Source organism: Polistes fuscatus, unplaced genomic scaffold (genome assembly GCF_010416935.1).
Source record: "Polistes fuscatus isolate 324 unplaced genomic scaffold, CU_Pfus_HIC Scaffold10, whole genome shotgun sequence".
NCBI classification, from domain to species: domain Eukaryota; kingdom Metazoa; phylum Arthropoda; class Insecta; order Hymenoptera; family Vespidae; genus Polistes; species Polistes fuscatus.
Genome location: NW_025112998.1, coordinates 3,019,057 through 3,041,360, shown reverse-complemented (window position 1 = coordinate 3,041,360; position 22,304 = coordinate 3,019,057). Strand labels below are relative to the sequence as shown.

Sequence of the window (22,304 nt, the reverse complement as noted above, 5' to 3'; positions counted from 1 at the left end):
CGTTTCCCCATAGCATAGCGTTATAGCTGATATCACCGAAAGAAAATCTGCAAGCCGGCCAAAATCCGACCTGGAATTTCACGTGTCACGGTTAGTCGTCGAGTTTTCCGTGTATAATAATTCAGCTTGTATCGTGAGTAATCCGTACAAGCTCGCTCGTTCGTTACGTACTACGACGACGACGACTATAGTGACGTTTGTAGTGGTAGGTAGTAATAGTGGTGGTATGGTGGTAGTGATAGAGGGTAGTAGTGGGGTGACATAAATTAAAGCCAATTTTCACGCGAGGGAATACGATAGGGCACGCGTGTGGCGTCCAGCTTTTCCAGTCGAAAATTCTACTCCCGGAAAAATAGCTATAGGTGTATATATCACCTCGGACATTATACTGCAGTTATATCGGAGATTCTCTCGGACAAATTTCAAGGGGATTTTTATTTTTTTTTTACCCCTACTTTTCCAACTGCTCGATTCGTTGACGTCATTCTTCCTTTTTTTTTCTTTTTCTTTTTCTCTTTTTATTTTTTCGCGTTTTTCTTCTTTTCGCGATTTTAAACGGACGACGAATTTTGCGTATATATATATATATTTATTTTTCATTTCTTTCTCTTCTCTTATTTTTTTCGTTAGTTTTGTTTTCCCTTTCGGAAGAAAAAATTGTTAGAAAAATTCGACTGCATTTTTGGATTAACGTATTACGTAGAAGTTAAGTTTGTATGTGTGTATGTATGTAGACGACGAAGCACGAAAGGGGGAAAGAAAGCCGAATACAGTTTCCGGAGTGTCTACGAAGGGTGGGTGCGGTCGGTGGTAAGATGGATGCCCGCACTTACCAACTGACTAGAGATCCTTTCTCCTTCCTGTAACATCCCTACGAAAAGGGCCAGAGAAAACGCATTCTCCGAGTTAGCTCGCGAATTCCCCTTTAGATCCATACACCCTTTCTACTATTTTAAATTCGTCCAGGTTTCAGTAAATTTACTCCGAACAGTCTCTTCGTTTGTTTTTCACCCCCCGGAAAAAAAGAAAATCAAAAATCCCGAATTTTTCCTCGGCTTCTCGTCGTTCCAATCATAATTTTACTACTCTTTACGAGATAAATTTTCACATTGATCGGCTAGATAAGATAATTTCAAGTTCAAACAAATTAATTGACACTAATTTCAGATGAGTCACTTCGTTCACGGATCATCTCGCGGCTGCAGGAAGTTTATCGAGGTTTCGCGTATACACAAGCAAATATATACACACATACACACGCAAACACATGCACACGTATACACGAATAGCGTAATGTTCGAATAGATCAATACGTTTTCGGAGAAACACGACTAGTTAGTAGTTCTCGTACATATGTCAACGTGTTTCGTCGAAGTAGGACGATTAAATGGGGTCCCATAGATGGTAGCTATTTTCTAAGTACTACATAAACTCGAACCCTTTCCTGTAATCTATGTAATCCTTTATCAACGAATTTCACGGTCCGTTTGATTATCTATCACCAAACTAAGAGAGTACTCTATAGTAACCACTAAATATTATATTTTTAACTAATCTTTCATTCCGTTATAAAAACTTTCTCCCGTTGCTTTTAATATTACAAATTTTCTACAAATTCTCTAACAAAAATATATATATGTATATCGTAATAATCTTTATACTCTTATATTTTTCTATAATAATTGTAAAAATCCAAATTTAAACGGTCATGTTAAATAACCAATAAAATAGGTAGCTATCTGTTAAAATTTTACTAACTACAAAGTTCTATAACGAAAACGTTGAATACACGTAGTCGTAAAATCGTTAAGCTTAAAAGAAGCTGACCAAAGTAACTATTTTGTTAGTGAAATATATTGTCGGGAAAATTCTCAATGGTGAAATCGACGATGGGGAAACGACCGGTTGCTCGTGATATCTAACAACGAATCGTACATACATACATACATGAAAATACTCGACGACTCGTAGAGAACATCGTTGGGGTCAGAAAAAGAGAAAACGAGAGAGAACCAGAGAGAGAGAGAGAGAGAGGATGATACGAGGAACGGCGGAACAGGGCTTCGCAGTTGGAAAATTTACAGCGGCGAGAGTTGAAATTGCGAGCGTAGAAATTCCGTAACAATAGCCTGCGGCCCAGTTTTTGGATGATCAAATAATGGTTCGTGTTTAATCTTACGAGAGGAAAGAGATTACTTTCTCGTAACATCCCGAATTTAATACGCGAAAAAAATAATCGACGTGAAAGCATCCTCTCCACCCTCTCCACCACAATCCACCACCCCACCTCCTCCTCCTCCTCCTCCTCTTCCTCTTCCTATACCTCTCCTCCCCTTTTTCCTATGTTATCCATATCTAGCCCCGGTGGATTAATAGTAAGGATTTTAATTTTCGCGATGTATTTTGTTTTCACAAGTTCGTTAAAACTGTGCTTCAGCGTATGTATTTCCACGTATTTCACTTGGGAGAATATCGTCTCTCGATCGCCCACGAGAATTCTTACAACTTTTTCCCTCACTCCTCCCCACACCTGAAGCCCCCCCCCCCCATATTTTTTTCTTCCTTTTTAATTATTCATTTATTTATATACATTATGATAAAACAAGAAGAATACGCGAATAATATATAAAATATTATAAATATTATATATGCGACGAATTGAACCGAATAAAACGTTAAGTCGAAATCTTATTCTCAATTTATTTTCGTATAAATGAAAAAGACGAACGAGAATATTAAAAAAAAAAAAAAAGGAAACGAATAAAAAATATAATCTAATATATATATTTATAGCAATAAATAATTATTTTATTTTCTGAACGACTGGACTTCGAAGAAGAAGAAGGGATCGGCACGAATGGCAGGAAAATCGTCGATTAATATCTAAACGAGAACGACCGTAATGGTGCCGAGCAAGTCCGCGGTCCCGTGGACCCTGAAAAACGGCCAAACTTTGGCAAATATTTTTTCTCGGTGCGTCGTACTCTCGCCCTATCTCCTGGACGTTCTTTAATTAATTACCGCGGTAAGCGTAGAGGTAAAGAGGGTGTGGGTTGGCGGCAGGAATGGGAGAAAAAAAGGGGCCAGAGGAGGGGGGGTACGGGGTGAAAAAGCTCTACGAGGGAGGAATACGATAGAAGAAGTGGAAGATTAACTGGGAGGACGAATATAAAGATAAAAAAAAAAGGATGCGGAAAAAGGACTCGATAGAAGAGAAAATAGAAATGGACGATGACGAAGTTAGGGAAAGAGGAACATGGTTGTGAATGATAATAACGGCTGATACGTTTACTTTTGCGAACGAAAAAAACAGTTTCAACGCATTTAAGCGATAATTCGACCTATCTGCTCTCTCGTTATATCGCATCCCACCCCTCCCTCCTCCTTTAACATTTTTCTAAATAATATACGAGGGTGGTTTGCATAGCTTTGAGTAATAAATCAAAAGTTGATTTTTCTTTGCTTTCATATAAAAGTGAATTTAACCGAGCAAACAAAAAAATATCTTTAATTCTTATAATATATTCTTTCAAATTTATTCTATGACAAATTCTCTTTTATAACGGATCCACCATACAATCACCATATGGCGAAGATTTTCTAATCAAATTCTATCAATTAAACGTATAGAAATTGTTCAAGAATGAATATTAAAGAGTAAAGACGTTCGAGTAACAACAAAAAATTATGCTTCGCGTGTGATAGATTTATAGTCTATTTTTTTTCTCTCTCTCTCTCTCTGTCTTCGTTTATCTCACTTTTCTTTTCATTTCTTTTCCGATCTCTTCCTGTTCGCCAAAGACACGTAGAAGAGAGAGAGAGAGAGATAAAGAAGAAGAATCTCGTAATACTCTTAATATTCCACACTGACAAGATTTTAATTTCCGTTTCTTTTAAGTACCATACCACTCTCTCTTTCTCTCTTTCTCTTTCTTTCGCGATACAAAGAGAAATAGAAGAAGAAAAAAAGGAGAGAAATTGCAAAGTCGTAAACTTCGTTGGTTCGTTTCTCGACACTTCACACGCGATACTTCCTTCATTAAAAACGTTGCTTCTATCAACGCCCATTGCGTTTGTGGAACTAATATTAAATTAAAAAAAAAGAGAGAGAAATAGAAAGAAATAGAATCAAAAAAGGAAAAAAAAAGAAAACGAGAACAAATTCTTACAATTCTCGTTCCTGTTTATCGTAAACGCATACTCGACATTCGGTAAAATCGGTAAAGCATTTTGTAGTATAATTACTCTGTAATAATGAAATAATTTAAACGATCATTTACAATTGGTAATATTTATTCATGCTTCTATCAACGCCCATTGCGCGTTTGCGAAACTAATATAATAATAAATTATTAAAAAAGAAAGATATAAAACACAGAGAAAGGAAAAATACAAACATTTATACTAGTTATGAAACCTACAAAAAAAAAACTAGTTTTGTAAGCTAACGACTTGTAAAATCAAGACTGTAATTTAATAATTATGGATGATAATGGAAGGGTTAAAACAATCATCCGGGCTTCATAATAAGTATTATTTTTCAAATGCATCTTTACACGCGTGTAGTAGTAGTAGTAGTAGCAAGCAGAATGGTATTATTTGCCAGAGTTTGTAGTAGGAAAATATTCGTTAAAAAAATCGTGAGAGGATGTATGTGGTTATGACGCAAACATAGAGAAAGAGAGAGAGAGAGAGAAAGAGAGAGAAAGGAGTAAGGGAAAGGGTGAGGGGGGGGTGGTGGTAGAGAAGCACGCTTGAACACAGACAAGAATGCTCTTTCAAATGTCTAATTTTGTACTCGGCTGACCAAGAGTGGAAGGAAAAAGACAAACTAACAATAAGAACAAGAGGCTACTACTGGAGTGGTAGAGAAAGGTACCGTAGAAACGAGAAAGAAGGTAAAGGGTAGAGAAATAGAAAAGGGAAAAATGGAGAAAGGGGCTTGTAACATGGTCGGAGAAAACTGAGGACAGAAAGAAAAAGAAAAAAAAAAATAGAAAGAGAGAGAAAGAGAGAGAGAGAGAGAGAAAACAGCTTGGGAAGCGAGCGTGTTGCACGAGTCGAGTCTAATGAACGAATGAGGTCTCTGAGAAAAAGAAAAGAGAAATAAAAAAAAAAAAAAAGAAGAAAAAAAATATATATATAAAAAGAAGTAAAACGAGAAAGAAATAAAAAAGAAAGTCCCACGTCACTTTTGCGGTCAGTTACTTCCCACCCTGTATGTTCTCTTCTTTCTTTCTTTCTTTCTTTCTCTCTTTCACTCATGACCACTACTACTCCTCCACTCTTTTCTTCCACCCCTTACTTTCATCCTTACTTTCTTTCACTATCTCTATCTCTGTCCGTCTCTCTTTCTATGAGAACTTCACCGGTTGAGGAAAATGTTCAGGAGGCAAGAAGAAAAGTCGCCTAGCTTTTCGTCTTCACTGCCACGGTACGACGCGAAATGTACTTTTTCTTTTTCTTTTTTTTTTTTTTATTAAGGTCATCCACGAAATTAAGAAGCTGCCAAGTGTTTTTAAAGAAATTTGTCGAACTATGCTATTTAACCTTATTATGTGTCTCTTTCGTTGCTTTTGCTTTTCCATCTTATACTATTATTTTCTTATTTTCTTTCTTTCTTTCTTTCTTTCTTTTATGCTTCTATTTTCTTATATTTTTATAACGTCTCTTTCTTCGTAATTTTTATTAAATTTCATACGCACAAATGCAAACGCGAACGTAATGATATAATGTGAAAACTAACAAAGAAATATATTTTACAGATATGATCGATGCAATAATAATAATAATAATAATAATAAAAAGGATTGAACGAAAATCCCGTAAGAAAGGTGCAAAGTGACTTTTTACAACTGATCGACGATTCTTAACTAGTCGGATGAAGAAAAAAGGGAAGAAACGAATCGATGAATTGCAGGGAATCAGAAGAAAAACGTGTCCACCATAAGAGAAAAAAGAAAGAGAGAGAGAGAGAGAGAAAGAAAGGGAGAGTAAAAGATTGAACGTGGTGCGGAAGCTTCGATTAGGTTCAATTAGGTGACAGGAACGGTCTAGCTACGTTCAGGAATTTACGAAGGGTCAAAGTGGTGAATGAAGAAACGAAGAGAGAAGAGAGAAGAGACGAGGAGGAAAAAGGAGGACAACGACATTGACGGGAACCAAGGAAAAGGAACAACACCGAGGCACGTCGTCAAATGAACCGAGCAAATGAGGAAGCTTCGTGTACGGGAGCGATTGTCGATGGTAGAAGTCTTCTTAGTTTTCTGCTTTTCATCCGGCACGTCAATGAAGTCACCGGGTCGCATGATCGATTATCGGATCCCTTTTTCCTCTCTCTCTATCTCTATCTCTATCTCTCTCTCTGATCCACCACGACTTCTTTCTCTCTCACTTTTCCTTTTTCCTTAGCCGGATTTACCCAAAGAACAGAGATTTCTATCTTCTTACACGCGTCTTCCTATTTTTTTCTTACATCGATTATTACTTTCTTTAAACACGTCAAATATTGAAATTTTGTGATCAAAACTTTCAATAATTCTAGCGATAGATACGATATAATATTTACATAAAATATCTTCTAATATTTACAAGTTCTTCTTCTTCTTCTTTTCCTTCTTCTTCTTCCTGTTTCTTTTCCTTTTTCTCTTTTCTTTTTGGTATCGATACTTCAAAATCTCTCAACGATTGAAACCTTTTTCTAACTTTCCTAACTCAAAGTTATAACTTATAACTTTTTTAATGATATTCGATACGATTTGTACGCAACTACATCTATACATACATAAATGTATACACCAATGAGTCCTTTGAAATATACAACATCACGATTCTCAACATTTTATCAAACGACCAACGAACAAGAGTTCAATGTATTCAATCATGGTTTCTGATAATATTACCAAACTATCAAATAATGTAATTAATCACGCAATGTAATTCTCAATTTCGACAAACTATTTCACCTCTTCACTCCCTCCCTACCTCTCCTCCAATTCCCTTTTTGTCTACCTTTATTTGGTAAAATTAATTGCAACAGAATGAAGGCTACACTTAGCAAGGATTCCACTCCATTAGCTGGTCACTACTATACGTAATAACGTTCGAGAAGTAACCTTAATGAGTTTCAACTTCGTGGGAAAACATACGAAAAGAGAAACGGTAATCCAATTATGGATAATTATCTAGGAGAGAGAAAAAGAGAAAAAGAGAGAGAGAGAAAGAGAGACAGAGTAGAAGGCATGTTAAAAAGAGTTGGGGACATCGTGCTGGCACCGAACGAGTTATCGAGTGATTAAAAATACTTTCTCGTGGTCGGAAGTTTGCTCGCGTGTAACCCAACGTCTAACTCTCCCTTACTGCTCGATCTACTACTTCGTGAGAACACCCTTCTAACCATTCCCTATTCCTCCCCCATCCCTTATCCCCCTTTCCACTCCCACTCATCCACTCCCACTCGTCCACTCTTTGGTTCACCCTTTTGCAAATTTTTTTCACTCCCATAGACTCAAACAAACGCGAAACAGCTAACCCCTCCTCTTCGACGAGTACATAAGCAAGCCGAGCTTTGGCACGAGAAGCCCATAAAGTGTAATTAATCATAAGGCTAAAGCATAACTACATATTCTAGGTATTATTCGGACGTCACAACAACGCCCTTTTTATCTTCTTAATGTTTCTGAAACTTTGTACTCGTCTACTCGTTAAGCGAAGATACCTTTGTTATCTTCTTCTTCTTCTCTCTCCCTCTCTCTGTTTCTCTCTATTTCTCTTCTATTTCTTTTATCTTTTTTTACTCTTTCTCTCTTTATTAAATGGAGAGATAAAGACAGCGGTGATTAATTATGTTGACAGAAACATAGATAACAGCTAACTCGTTATCAAATATTTCATAGACTCTTATAATTTCCTCCCTAATTATTATTAAATATATATTTCTCGATAACGATAACTAATCATTTTCTTTCTCTTTCTTTTCAATGAATCATTTTATTATTATATTAAAGTAATCATTATTTTCAACACGAATGATCTTAAGTTAATAAATAAGAACAGCAGTTTTCTCCAAGCAGGATAATGCAGATAACGATGGTTTGAGTTTTGTTTATTAATGGAATATTCCGATAAATGGTAAAATCACAGTACAATTTACGTATACCGGAGAAACTTACCTTCACCCGTTAGTACAGACGAGATGTTCCCTACAAGCACGACAAGCTCGTCGGTAAAGCAGAGGGGATGAAACAGTCGGTACGAGGATCACGTGGGTAATGAAGAACTTGAACCCTATTTTCTTATATTAGCTGTAGGATCCAATTTTTTGTACAACCCTCGAAAATGTAAATTAAACAAACAAAAGAAAACAAATAATAATAATAAGAGAAAATAAAAGGATTACATCTCTTCGATGCAATTATCTGATTTTATCATTCGTAAACTGGATATTGGTAAAAATAAATAAGAATAATGACGACGAATATATTTTATTTCCTTTCATTTTATTCTCCAATGATAAGAGTCTTGTGTTTCTTAATTGATACGAATAATTAAAAAAAATAGGAAATTCCAAGAGGAGAATCTTAAATTTCATTTCATTAATTAAATCGTACCGCTCGAGAATCAAACTCGTGCACACTTCCGGCCACGCATTCTTTTTACGATGAATAAAATTCGCAGGAATCAGAAAAGATAGGTGTGACAACGTCGAATTATGATAGATCAAATAAATGACATGTAACATATAATTAATATGTAATACTAACTATATGTGCGTTTGAACAATAAAATCTGTGCTATAGCTGAGAAAAATAATGTGCATTCACGAGGGATGATAAAACAACGCGTCAACGTGCATGATCAACGACGATCGTTCAAATGACGTTCTCTTTCCTATCTTCGTATGGCGATAATGTTTTAAAATAAAAATTGTGCATCGGACGAGAGCGATTCTATAATATTATCGTGTTTAAAAAAAAAAAAAAATAAAAGAAAGAAAGAGAAGGAAAAAAACATGAATAATATTATAAAATATGTGTGATGTAAACGAACGAGAGAGAGAGAGAGAAATCGTGCAAAAATTGACGATACGAAATATCGGAAAATAGATGGTTTTTTATTCCCGATAGATGCATTTCAAAAACAACCAAAAATCACTTTGGCGAAATAATTTGTAATAAAAGAAGGGAAAATTTATGTATTAAATTTTACATTCTTTCTTTTTATGCTACCTCGTTGAAAATTCAAAAAAAAAAAAAGGAAAAAAAATAAAACTTCAACTTTGGCATCTATCGGAACGATTACGCTATTTACGCGCATATTGTGCGTGTGTTAGTGTATATGAATGTGTAATAAAATATGCGTTCGTGCGCGTACGCACGATATTTATGAAGAACCATGAACGTTCGTTGAGTGAAATTTTTTCTTTTTTCTCCTTTCTTCTTTCTTCTTTTTCTATTCTTTTTTTTTCTTTTTTTTTTTTTAAAAGAAACAAAGTGTATACGTCAAACGAAAAAAAGGAGAAGATAAAACAACAATGAAACAAAAGCTGTTGGTTGTAAAAAAGCATGCGGGCGTATTCGAAAAGGACGAAAGATTGTTTATGTTGCACATATCCATTCATACGTGCATACAACACCATATACACAAAAGAGAAAGAGATGCATAGTACCACGTGTACACGTTCAAAGTCCCGTAACTTTATTGTTAGATAATTGATACCCTCTTTTATCGTTGCACATGTGTATGCGTTTACGTACATGTGTGTATAAATTACGAATGCACATACCGTGTATATCGTCTTCTTTGTGGTTAAAACTTATCTTGTCGACTTAAAAAGCGTTATATACGCTAAACAATCGACATATAAATAGACTTATTTAAAGATATATAAATAACAAAATCATTTCATTTATTTCATTTTTCTCTTCGATATCTATAATCACATACAAACGATTAATACTTTTAATAATTATTTTTTATAATTATTCTTTAATGATTTCATTTCAATGACTGAGAAATTTTAATTAAATCATAGAAATTTTCTTTTCTCTTTTTTTTTTTTTGAGAAAGAGAAAATTACAAACGAATGAAATGAAATTCAAATAAAATATTCTATCATAAGTATTACAAATATTTCCTGTATTATTTCATCTTAATAATATGGTTTTTTAGGTATTCGTGTATGCGCAGAAAAATAAATTGAATGATTCTGCGAAAGAAAACAAATGTTTGTCGACGAAATAAACGAACGTGACGATTGATATAAGATAAAACGATTGATTTGAATTTGATGCTAATTTAAACGTAACTGAAACGTAAGTTTTTTTGTTAACGTACGAGAAAAAAAGAAATATAATAATGACGAAGAGGTTAAATAGAAAATGAATGTACATACATACATGCAATACGTTGATACATTTAGATAAACTTGCATCCCCCAAACCTAAGGGATGATTGTGTATGATAGGTACGCACCTGTGATTAAAAGATTCGATCGTTGGTTGATCAGTCCTGTAATCAAAAATTCAAAAATTTAATTAATTAATGTTTAAGAAAAACTAATTGTTAAAAACTCAACTCTCTTATAATACTTTCTATTAAAAAAAAAAACAAAATTACTCTCCGAACAACCTAACATTTTCTAAAAATTCTATTATTTATACAATAAAACATATTTATTTAAATTCCTATAAAAAATAAATGTACATATTTCTATCTTTATACATATATTTATAATTATATTAAAATATATTAATTTGATCTCAAAATGTGATGTCATATAAATTTGTAATAAAGAACAGTCTAAAAATCTCTAAATAATTTCACAACGAAATGTATAGATTAATATATTAAAAAAATAAATAAATATTGTTATAACTCTCGGATTTCATATACAACGATTAAATAAATTTAAATATGTAATACTTTTATAAAATACGAATCCCATTCCCCCAATTTAGATTCTCATAAGATTCGAAAGGAAATAACTGCGTGATAAGATACTCGAATAAATTTTACGTACGTACATACGTATATCGCACCTATAATCTCGACGATACGAACGATTCGGAGGACAAAGACAGACTGTTTATCTATGGTCGTTGCTAGATCTCGTCGTCAAAGTTTACTAGAAGAAACATTTTTCGAAAATGTAAACACGACATCTATATCGACAAGTACGTATCATATATACAAAGACGAGAAACGTACGTAGTATGGAATCAACCGTCTCCGAGGTAACATTACACGTATAACTCCCTTTCCCACCCCTCCCCCTCTTCCTCCCTTTCACGATTTCGTCTCGTAGCTTGCTTGGATCCGATTCGTATTCGCTTCTCGTCTTTTATTATACATATCTTGCAAGCATGTGCCGGAAGGTAATTGAAACGTTGAGAAAATGGGGGGGAACGGTATAGCAGTAACTGCTACGATTTTATAAGACGATAAAGTCTATCGCGTGTTATATGCTATGTTTTAAGACTAAGAAAATGAAACTGAAAAGAAATAAACTCATTTTCTCCGCATGCATTTGTGCATACACTAACACGAATACACGTAAGTACTCGCTAATCAATTTCTGTGTGTATACATTTTTTATTGATAAAGTAATTAATTTAATATGTATACTGATAGCGTAATTAACTTATATTGATAAATTATTAGATTCGTATATGTATGTTAATTACTTTATCAATATACGGTAATTAAAAATATATATTACACTAATTATGAGGGTGTATTAGTTTAACTAATAATCAAGGATAAATTTCAACGAAATTTTATTTTTAACGAAAACTTTTTCTCTGCAAGGTTCAAGATTTTTCTACCCCAACCCACGTAGGGTGGTTCAAATCTTATTTTTAAGAGTAAAAAATATAAATTAAAGATAAAAGAAATAATATGAATATCATTAAAATATTATCAAAGAATAATATGCATCATTCCTTATTGATTTTAATTTAGTGTTTATTTCTATAAACTGAGAATAAAAAATAGCTGAAATAAGAAAGAATTTTCAATTTCGATTTTGTACATACATACATACCTACACGTAAATAAGGATATGTATATGTATATGTATTGTGTAGCGGAAAGGTGTCGCCAAAATGAAACAGCTTCGCATTTTCTCGTTCTCACGAAAAAAAATTCTGAACGAAAGCAAACGAAGAGATTTTCCATTGGACGATCGAATCGACGACGAGTGTGCGAACGATCGATCGAATGCCTTTTCTTCGTACCGTAAAAACGCAAACGGTAAAGTAGGGAGTGAGAGGAAAAAAAACGAAAGGGAGGGAGGATGATAATAGTAATACTGATAGTAACATTGCTGATAGTGGTAATAGAAGTAGTAGTAGTGTATCCAATTCAAGAGAATTTTCTTCCATTGAGATTTTCAAGGAGGAGGAGGAGGGAAGAGGAATAGGAGAATTGCAACGATCGAACTTTTCGTCATCTATAAAGAAAGAAACCACGACGTTCTTGAGGATTTTCTTTTTCAAACAAAATTAACAATATAAAGAAGTTAATAGTATGCGTAAGTATATAAAACATTATATTATATTCAACGATCGATAATTAAATAGATTCATTAAACAAATAACAAACAATAAACAAGTGAAAGTCCGATCGAAGCATTTTACAATAAATTTAAACAATCTTAATATTAATAAAATACAAAATTAGAATGTTCGATATACCATAAATGATTATTAATTAATCGAAAAAAAAACGTAAATTGTAGTTTAAAAACACGGAGTATAAGTAGGAACTACCTTCCTCTTCGAAATCCACTGTTAGACTGTTTCATTGTTCCCTATGAAAGCCGATTAAATTTCTTTTGTTGATTGTTGTTTACATGACGTTTAGACGGTTACGCATGTGCATAACCAAAATAATACTCGTAATAAATAGAATTTCTTCCTTCGGAACGTCATATAAATGCTATCTATCAATAAAAGGATATTAATTATACATTTGTTTAAATATTTTATATCTATTAACATACTTCGAATGATAAAACAATTTCGATCTATTTTATTAGATAAAAATTTCTAAATCAACGTCATCACCGGACTGGAACGTTATAAAAAAATGTATGTTAGTTTAAACAAATGAAAATATTAATAAAGTACATTAGTATGTTCGATGTATTTTAAATGATTATTAAATAATCGAAAAAAAACGTGAATTGTAGTTTAAAAACATGGAGTATAAGTAGGAACTACCTCCCTCTTCGAAATCCACTGTTAGACTGTTTCATTGTTCTCTATGAAAGCCGATTAAATTTCTTTAGTTGATTGTTGTTTACATGACGTTTAGACGGTTACGCATGTGTATAACCAAAATAATACCTGTAATAAATAGAATTTCTTCCTTCGGAACGTCATATAAATGCAGTCTATCAATAAAAGGATATTAATTATACATTTGTTTAAATATTTTATATCTATTAACATACTTCGAATGATAAAACAATTTCGATCTATTTTATTAGATAAAAATTTCTAAATCAACGTCATCGCCAGGCTGGAAAGTTAAAAAAAAATGTCTTCTTCTTCTTCTTTCTTTAGTTTAAATTAAACATTTAAAAAAAAAATGTATGTTAGTTTAAACAAATGAAAATATTAATAAAGTACATTAGAATGTACGATGTATTTTAAATGATTATAAATTAATCGAAAAAAAACGTAAATTGTAGTTTAAAAACACGGAGTATAAGTAGGAACTACCTTCTTCTTCGAAATTCACTGTTAGACTGTCTAATTGTCATCTATGAAAGTCGATCAAATTACTTTTATTGATTTTTGTTTGTATGACTTTCCAAAGAAATAACAATAATAGATTGCGAATTTTCGTATGTAGTATATATTTTGCATATTCTGCTATAAGTTTTACGTATTTCTATGCATTCTTACTGCAGAACAATCAACAAAATATATCAAATATATTAATTGACTTGTATAGAAGATAATGAGCCATCGATTTCAAAGAGGACTGAATCCTTCATCCTACTGGACTATAATATACATTTCCTTCGATTAATTACCAATCACTTAAAATATATTCGTTTTAACGTTCCTGCCCTAACAATAAGTTAATATTTTCATCTAATAAAATACCAACATGTACGAAGGAACAGACGTTTTCTGTACATTACTTTCATATTTGTCTAATTAATATTTTCGAGTTACATGTATATTTAAAATATATTAATGTATTTCTTTCTAAATTGTCTTCATTCTAATCACATTATATCAATAATTTTCAAATAAAAATGTATTAAACGTAACGGCATACAATTTTAAAGGACACTTACTGCACATACATATAAAATTGATCGAAAACGTGTGTTCGATCGTTCGAACGATCTCTAACGCGTAGGCGGCGTACTGCGACAACCAACGATTAGGTATAGAAGCGGGAAGGGAGGAGGACTAAAGAGGAACGAAGGGAGAAGGTATAAGAAAGAGAAAGAGGAAGAGAAGGTGGTGGTGAAGGGGGTAAAGAGGGAGAAGGGGGAGGACGCGTGCCGTACGTGCAGTGTTCCTGGCGTGGCCGCGATTCGTTCTCCTCCAGCTGTTGTCGTGCACGCAAGAGAGAGAGAAAGGGCTACTCTGATTGTTAGACGAAGAACACGACAGAAGGCTAACGACGACACGACCAACGACCACGAGGAGTCAAACGGATAGTAGAGAAAGAAAGAAATAAAGAGAGAGAGAGAGAGACACGCTTACGCATTTACTATACACGTGTGCTAAACGTGTATCCACACATGCACATATGTGTTGCCATAACGACGTTTGGTTTATTCACCGGCCGCGTCAACGACCGAGCCTAACGTACGCGAGGGACTCAAATCGCGTAAACAATCGACAATCTTACTCTATTTACTGCATATACATATATGTGTACATGTGTATATGCGTGTGTAGTGGTTACATGCAACTGATACACACACACGTATGCAGCAACCACGCTTCTTCTATTCGCGCGCACTTCTTCTTCTCTCTCTTTCTCTCTCACACACGCTACATTCCCACTCACACTTGATCACTCACTCTCGTTTCTGATCAAAATACACATATATATACATTTCTATACACACGTGTTAAATAACTCAAATATATGTATTTATATCCTATCTGGATCTATGTATATGTGTGTGTATGAAGAATCAACCACTTGTCGAGTAACGATAGATAATACACATATTAATCATCACGTTGTATACTTGTATTGACGCAAGAGGATTGTTTTGATTCAAGAATAGAATTTTTTGAATGGAAAACAAATGCAAGTTAAAGGAAATATGCGAGTGTGTTGTAAGGAAAAGAGGTTAGACTTGATCAGAGATGCTTTTTTGTTCTGACGTAATTCATTCATTCATAATTTTTTGTTTTGAAAATACAAGTATATGAATGAAGAGTAAAATGCATCGAAAAAATGAGGTTATGTTTGGGAAGGATTTTCTAAACAATGCATATTCCAAGTTAGAAGTCGCGTTGGAGTGCGTGCGTGCACGAGAGCGAGCGAACGAACGAATGAGAGGGAGAGAGAGAGAGAGGGAGAGAGAGAGAGAGAGAGAGGGAGAGAGAGAGAGACAGACACTCACTTGCACTTTCTTCGTATTATTTTGTAGACGTCTGGCCGCGTGGTCAAAGAAATCCCATCGTCACTGTCACATCCTCAACGCACTTATCACTCTTTGTTTTTACGTAATACTCGTTGCCGTTTAAAAAAGTCGTGGAAAATGTATAAAAAAGAGAATTGTTAGGAAAGTGACAAGAATGTCGCCATGGCGGTGCCAGGCTCCAGCCGGCCATGTTGTGGACCTGCGTACGTCGCGTCATCACGCGGCTATTTCCCGACGCCACGCGCTGATTGGTCCCTCGCTCGATGCTTATATCTTTCTCTCTCACTCTTACGCTTGTGTTAGTCTCTCTTTCTCTCTCTTTCCTTCCTCGTTTCCTTCATTCTATCGTCTTTCGTTACCTGGTACCACATGTTACCTTACCCTCGTTCGATTCGCGCCAAAATTTTGTACTTTTGAATTTACTAATGTTCGTTTGTATTTCATAAGAATAATATTTATGTGAATATCTTTGTTCTCGATTTGTTTTTTTAAGATTAAATTTATCAGGTAATCTTAGAAATTCTTATGACGTACGTATCAAGAAAACGTGGGTAATACTTTATCGAGCGAGTAGAAGAAGAGAAGGAGAAGAAAAGGTCGATAATTCAGGTAACTAGACAACCAACTGAGTTTTCTTCAAAGAAACTTTCTGTTATACGACCTAGTTGATTGTTGGGATTACCGACAAAGAATTCAAAGTATTCCTAAGCGCGGGTACGTTCAGACGTGTTCAACATTACACGACGGTGGAAGAAATGCTTACTGAGGTATGTATAATATTCATTAAAGATAATAATTATTCATTAATTATTTGCATTTAGAAAGAAAGAATAAAATAAAACAGTCATTTATATACAGTTACTTGCATTGTAAAGTAATATACTTATTAGATTAAGCTTAATCGAAAAATTGCTATGCATTTATAGAAACGAACGTTTCATTTTTTTATTCAGCTTACATCTTATTAATGCTTGCTTAATATTCGTAAGAAAATAAAAATTAAGTAATTATTTATAATCTCGATACGACGGAAATGATAGTTTTATTTTTTTCTTTTATATTTATAAAAAAAACGTTGACGTTTTATAAATGTCAGTTGTATCGATTGATAGGTACATTGGTTTATTCGTAACAGTGTTAGAAATCATTTATATGTGTCGTCTCGTGTCGGTAAATTCGTACTGTAAATTGCATCAAATCACATGGCCAGTTCCAACATGATAAACCATAGAGTTGCTTTACCTTGTATACACAACATAGACATTACCAACACGAGTAAGGAAACTCGGTGGTATGACGGTGTTTATAGTTATTATCACTGGACGATAGACGGCGCTGCATTAAAATCAATAAATATTCTCAAGGATAGCACTAGGGGAGACTAAAGCTTCGAATCCATATTTCTAATGTCGTACGATGAAATATCGTATCACTAATATTATTCTTTATCGTACGTTTTAATTCCATTTTTCACTTATAACAATTGTATAATATTTTGAAATTATTTGTTAATTATTTAAATACGTAATTATGATTGAGGAGCGAGTCAAAAATTGATTTATTTTAATGATGTAAATAATTGTTATATAAAATCAATCGTGTAATCAATTGTTTCAGTGTTTTTTTCTTTTTATTTATTTAACAATCATAATTACAAGCACAGGCGTATTTTACAATTCCATCGATTAAATAATTCAATAGAGTTGACTGATTAATCGTAAAATTGTATTTTTCTCGATTGAAAAAAGTTCGATTATTTTGACTCTCTTACGTGAAATCAAATATTTTTGAAATGGATTGTGAGATTTGTAGAAAATAAAAATTCGATAATATTCTAGTAGGGAAAACTTGTTACGTGTCTGTAGAGAGCTATCGGGAAATATTGACGAGTTATGTGGAAAGCGACGTTTTAAAAGTTTCGAACGTCCAATTCGATTGTTTTACAAGTACAAATAAGAGGAGTAGAGTGGGTGGAGGAAAAGAGTTTGCGTTTTCACCGTTGGTTCGAGGAGAAGTGAGAGAAAGTGTCACGAGACTTGCGTGTTTTATTGCGTGACACGTGTCAGGTGTCGCGTGCGACAAATTGCAAGCATCGTCGCAACCCTCACGTGTCCTCTCTTTCTCTCTTTCTTCTCTTGGTTGGATGAGAAAGAAAGGGATAACGTAAAGATATGGAGGAAAGGCGAAGTTTGCGAGGCAACCTTTGTAAGTACTCGAGAGATAGAGTATTGCGTTAAGAGTCGTTACGCAAGACGAGTTATCCGTTTCTGCTGGCTCCGTAAGTCAGCTAACTTCCTTAACGAACTAACCGAACGAAGCACTCAACGTCTCCTACCTCCTCCGATTTCAAACTTTGCTAGCGAAGCTTCTCTTCTACGGCTAATTGATATCAACGATTCGGTGTCGCTAGAGAAATCCTAAATCCATCCAACCTTTCAAAAAAGAAGAAGAAGAAGAGGAAGGAGATAGGGGAGGGAAAAAAAAGAAGATAGGGAAGAAATGTCTCCTGAGGAATAGACGTCTCCAAGCTTCAAACGAACGTACGATCTTTTCAGGATGATATCTTTGATGAACAACTAACCGACAAAAAAATATGCAACAGGTTCATTAATCTTTCCCTATCTTTTAAAATAATCTTCGAAATTTTATCGAAAATTTTATTTCGGCTATTTACCCAACGAGTTAATCGATATCTCCAGAATTAACTAATTATAAAAGGTACTAATATACCTGTACGTTTTTTATTTAGAAAAAAAAGTAATCCTATCTGAAAGAGTTTTGTATTAATAATATCACAATAAATTCTTTCTACCGGGATATTGGTTTTTGATATTTTTCTTCAATAAAGATTAATTTATTTTCGGAAGTCAAATATTAGTTGCGATGCTTGCCAAATTTGTCTAAATATTCGCTAAAAAATAGCTGTAAACGTATAAAACTTCTACGAAAAGTATAATAATAGTTCTAAAACTTTTTACGAATCATTTAATAACAAGCAAAAAAATGTTTTAATCGGCCCACTAACCACCAAATAATTTAAGCTAATTGCGTTGAGTAATTTACCCTGAAGACATATAATCTTCATTTTTTAAGCATAAAAACATGACAAAATTGTCGAATGAGTTTCACTAATTACAAGTATAATAACTACGCACATAAATTAAAAATAACGTAAAGATGTGGTTGTTTTCTTCTATACATGGACTTTTATATGTTGTTGGTAACCGAAGGGAGTTGAATTTGCGATAATAGAAGAGTAAAAAAGAGAAAAAAAAGCAAAGGGGAAGGGGGTAAAGGTACAAAGGTGAGGGTAGAAGGAGCAACAGGGAAAAAGGAAAAGGGAAGTTGAAGTAGAACGAGGGAGAAGAGTTTGAAACTCGCATAAATGTGTTCGCCTAGCCAGTCTCCTTCTCCACGTTTCTGATTACTTTGCAAACTTTGCTTTAACTGAACCGACATAACGTAACATTTCGTATACTTACCTCGAGCAGAGTACCTATACGAATACGTACTTACATACGTACGATACTCTTCTATACATCTAGTCGGAAAAGTCTAACACAGTGGATAGTATAATTTGAGATAACTCGATATGATATCTCTCTCTTTCTTTTTTAAGTAGATATTCGTCGAGATCCATCAGAAATTCTTCAGATGATTCTCATAGAAATTGATCTTATTAGAGAGGCAAAAAAATGAAAAAGAGATAGAGAGAGAGAGAGAGAGGAAGAGAGATTCATAAAACGTTTACGAATTTATATTCCATTTATATTTTTACATAGAATACATTTGTAAAGATTCTGTCAAATGTATAAGAGATAAGCTATGAATGCTTCACAAAATTGTATTTAAAATCTATCCAGATGCGGATACGATGATGTAAAGAAAACATTTTTCTTTTTTTAAAAATCAATTTAAAAAATTACACGGACAATTGATTAAGACGAGGAACGGTTTTCGTCCTTTCGAAAAAAATAGTGAATGAAGGAAAAAATAATAGAAAGAGGGAGGGAGTTTGAGGGATAAAGATAGAAAGAGGAAGAGGGAAGAAGAGAGAAAAGTCGATTCGTTCCTTCGAAACGTTCCGCATGCGCGCTCGTGGCCACAATTTCGCTCGCGTGCATTCGAAGAACGCAGCTCGTTGCAATTCCATTGTGCACTGGTCTCTCTCTCTCTCTCTCTTTCTCTTTCTCTTTCTCTTTCTCTTTCTCTTTCTCTTTTTCTTTCTCTCTAACATACAAACACACATACACAGAAACAAACACATACTAGAACGTTTATGCATGTCCGAATGCGGTAAGCCAACAATACACCGCCACGTCAATTTCCATCCATGTACGTTAGTTTCGCGCGCAACTAATAAAAATATCTTTCCAGGGTAGAATTCTCTTTTTTTTTACCAAAAATTTGTTCCATTTTTTCTCTTTTATTTATTCTTTTTTTTTCGTTATCCATTTTTGTATTTTCTCTTTGTACACGCGCGAAATTTCAAACAGTTATAACTTTGTTCGAAAACGAACATAAAACAATCATATTTTTCTTTACAATCGACACGCTTATTCCAATTTAACTAAATTTACCCTATCCTTTCTATTTCTAGTTTTCTATTTGGATTGCGTGTGCAGAATCATTCTGTTATTACATACGCGACTCGATTAAACTTTCTACATATTAGAATTGTTCATATTACATTACGGAATTTGCTTTGATCTTTTCTGATATTATTACATTATTATCATTGTTATATCTGTTCGATCGTAAAAATACACGGGGATATCTTAGGGAATAGGATATTTTAGGGGATATCTTTCCACGATCTAAAGATAATTTATTTTTACCCTTTTACCCGTGTTTTCTTTACTTTTTTTTCATTTTATTTTTGTCCATTTAGCCAGCTCTCGACTTATCCTCGTTCTCTCTCATTGCGTGCATTTGCGTCGTTCGTAATTGTCGTTGGGACTCGGACCAAGCCTGCTGCTACTTCTGTTGCACCCCACCAACGTCTAGGAAAATACGACTAGGAGCGTCGCTGATCACGTAGCGCAATCTTTATTACACGCGCTAGGTAGTAGTCCTAGATACACACGTATACATTCACACACGCACATGTACACGTAACTCGTGCGAGAGCACTAGCCACGCGTATAATTTCATTTACGATCTCCTCCCGGGATTTACGATCTCGCGAGAGAATGATTTTAACGATGAAACCGGAAATGAATTTAAAGTTCCGCTTCCCCGTTCTAGATAGATAGATAGATAAACAGATAGATAAAAAGATAGATAAAAATAAAGATAAGTTTGTAGGTGTAGGCAGGTGATAAGTAAAACTAATCGCGAATAGTCGTTTGGCTTTTAACGCTTTCGGTAACATCTCTATTTTCTCTCTGACTATGGTGAAAAAGAAATTGCTCGAGGTTAAACAATGGATTAGCGTGGTGCTATTTAACGCGAGACGGAAAGAAAGATCGTCTTTTAGCGAACGTTTTCCTTTTCTTTTCTTTACTTTCGTTCTTTCGTTCTTTCTTTCCAGCTGACCGACCGAATACTTGAAGAAATGGGTAGAAACGTTTGTAGGGTGATTACCGGAGCCGGTAAATTCTTGGATAACGAAACCTCATTAATAACAAACCGAGGTGAAACGAATTACCGCTCTTTACCATCGCGTTTCTCTTCTTCACGAGTATCTCGTCAAGGAAAGAAGAAGGAGAAGAAGAAGAAGAAGAAGAAGAAGAAGCAGAAGAAAGAAAATAAAAAAGAAGACAAAACGAACATCTTGAGAAGAGAAAGGTAGAAAAGAAAAGAAAAGATCCCGAAAGAGGAGCAAAAATTGTCGACGTTTTTTCCCACGGGGAAAACGAGAATAAGAGGGAATTGTCGAAACAAAAGGGAATACACTTTTTTCTTTTTTTTTCGAAATTTTCTCTATTTTTCTTCTTCTTCTTCTTTTTTCTTGATCCTCGGATGCTCTATAGGATATCGTTCGATATAATTCACACCTTTCTCTCGGGCCATGAATTATTCGAGAAAACGAACGGGACGAAATCGCGACGATTATCTGCGGATCCCCTTTTTTACCTTCCGATCGGTACGATTTCTTTTCAAAAAGACGAAATAAATAAGAATCGTTCCTCGGAGAAGAGAGAGAGAGAAAGAGAGAGAGAGTACATTATCCCTAGATAGGTTGGAAGGGTGTTCTCTCACATAAATTCGAAGGAATAGCATCGGCTATCGACTTTAACGTATCGACGAGCGATTATTCGGCCTCCTCTTGCTACCTTCCTTTACCTATCTTCCTTCTTTCTCCTCTTTACAGACAACTTCCCTCTCCTCGTTCACCTCTATCTCTCTTCTTGTAACGTTGCGAATTTCGTTGAGCGAAACTAACTGATTTCCCACGGGATAAATCCGAAGCTAAGCCACCGGTAGCGGCGCCTTACCGGGAATTCGACGTGAATCGATTGCCAGCTGGCCCCGGATGCGATTTCCGTCGGTACTCTAGCCGATTCTTAACTTTGAATGACCCTCTAGATCAGTTTCTGACCGTTTATCTCTCCTCTTTACTTCCATTTCTTCCCATTCTCTTATTTCCCCCTTTTCTTCATTTTCTTCTTCTTCTTCTTTTTCTTCTTCTTCTTTTTCTTTTAATAGTTTTTCTTCTTCTTCTTCTTTT

General features: G+C 34.4%; 1 protein-coding gene and 1 long non-coding RNA gene across 16 annotated transcripts in view; one reads left to right on the top strand and one right to left on the bottom strand.

The window, feature by feature from the left end:
* Window positions 1-22,304, bottom strand: part of LOC122525885 (tyrosine-protein phosphatase Lar) — a 510,813-nt gene that overhangs the window by 328,694 nt on the left and 159,815 nt on the right. For 14 of the 15 annotated variants that reach the window (XM_043648898.1, XM_043648900.1, XM_043648902.1 and 11 more), the window contains exon 2: window positions 10,474-10,509. The gene's annotated coding sequence lies outside the window, so the exon portion shown is untranslated. Of the gene's footprint in view, window positions 1-10,473; window positions 10,510-15,610; window positions 15,825-22,304 lie in introns of those variants that run through there. The other variant, XM_043648899.1, reaches the window with a different exon arrangement.
* LOC122525887 lies at window positions 6,608-8,808 on the top strand. The gene is made up of 2 exons (XR_006305902.1): window positions 6,608-7,161; window positions 8,073-8,808. It is a non-coding gene; the product is annotated as an uncharacterized LOC122525887 (long non-coding RNA).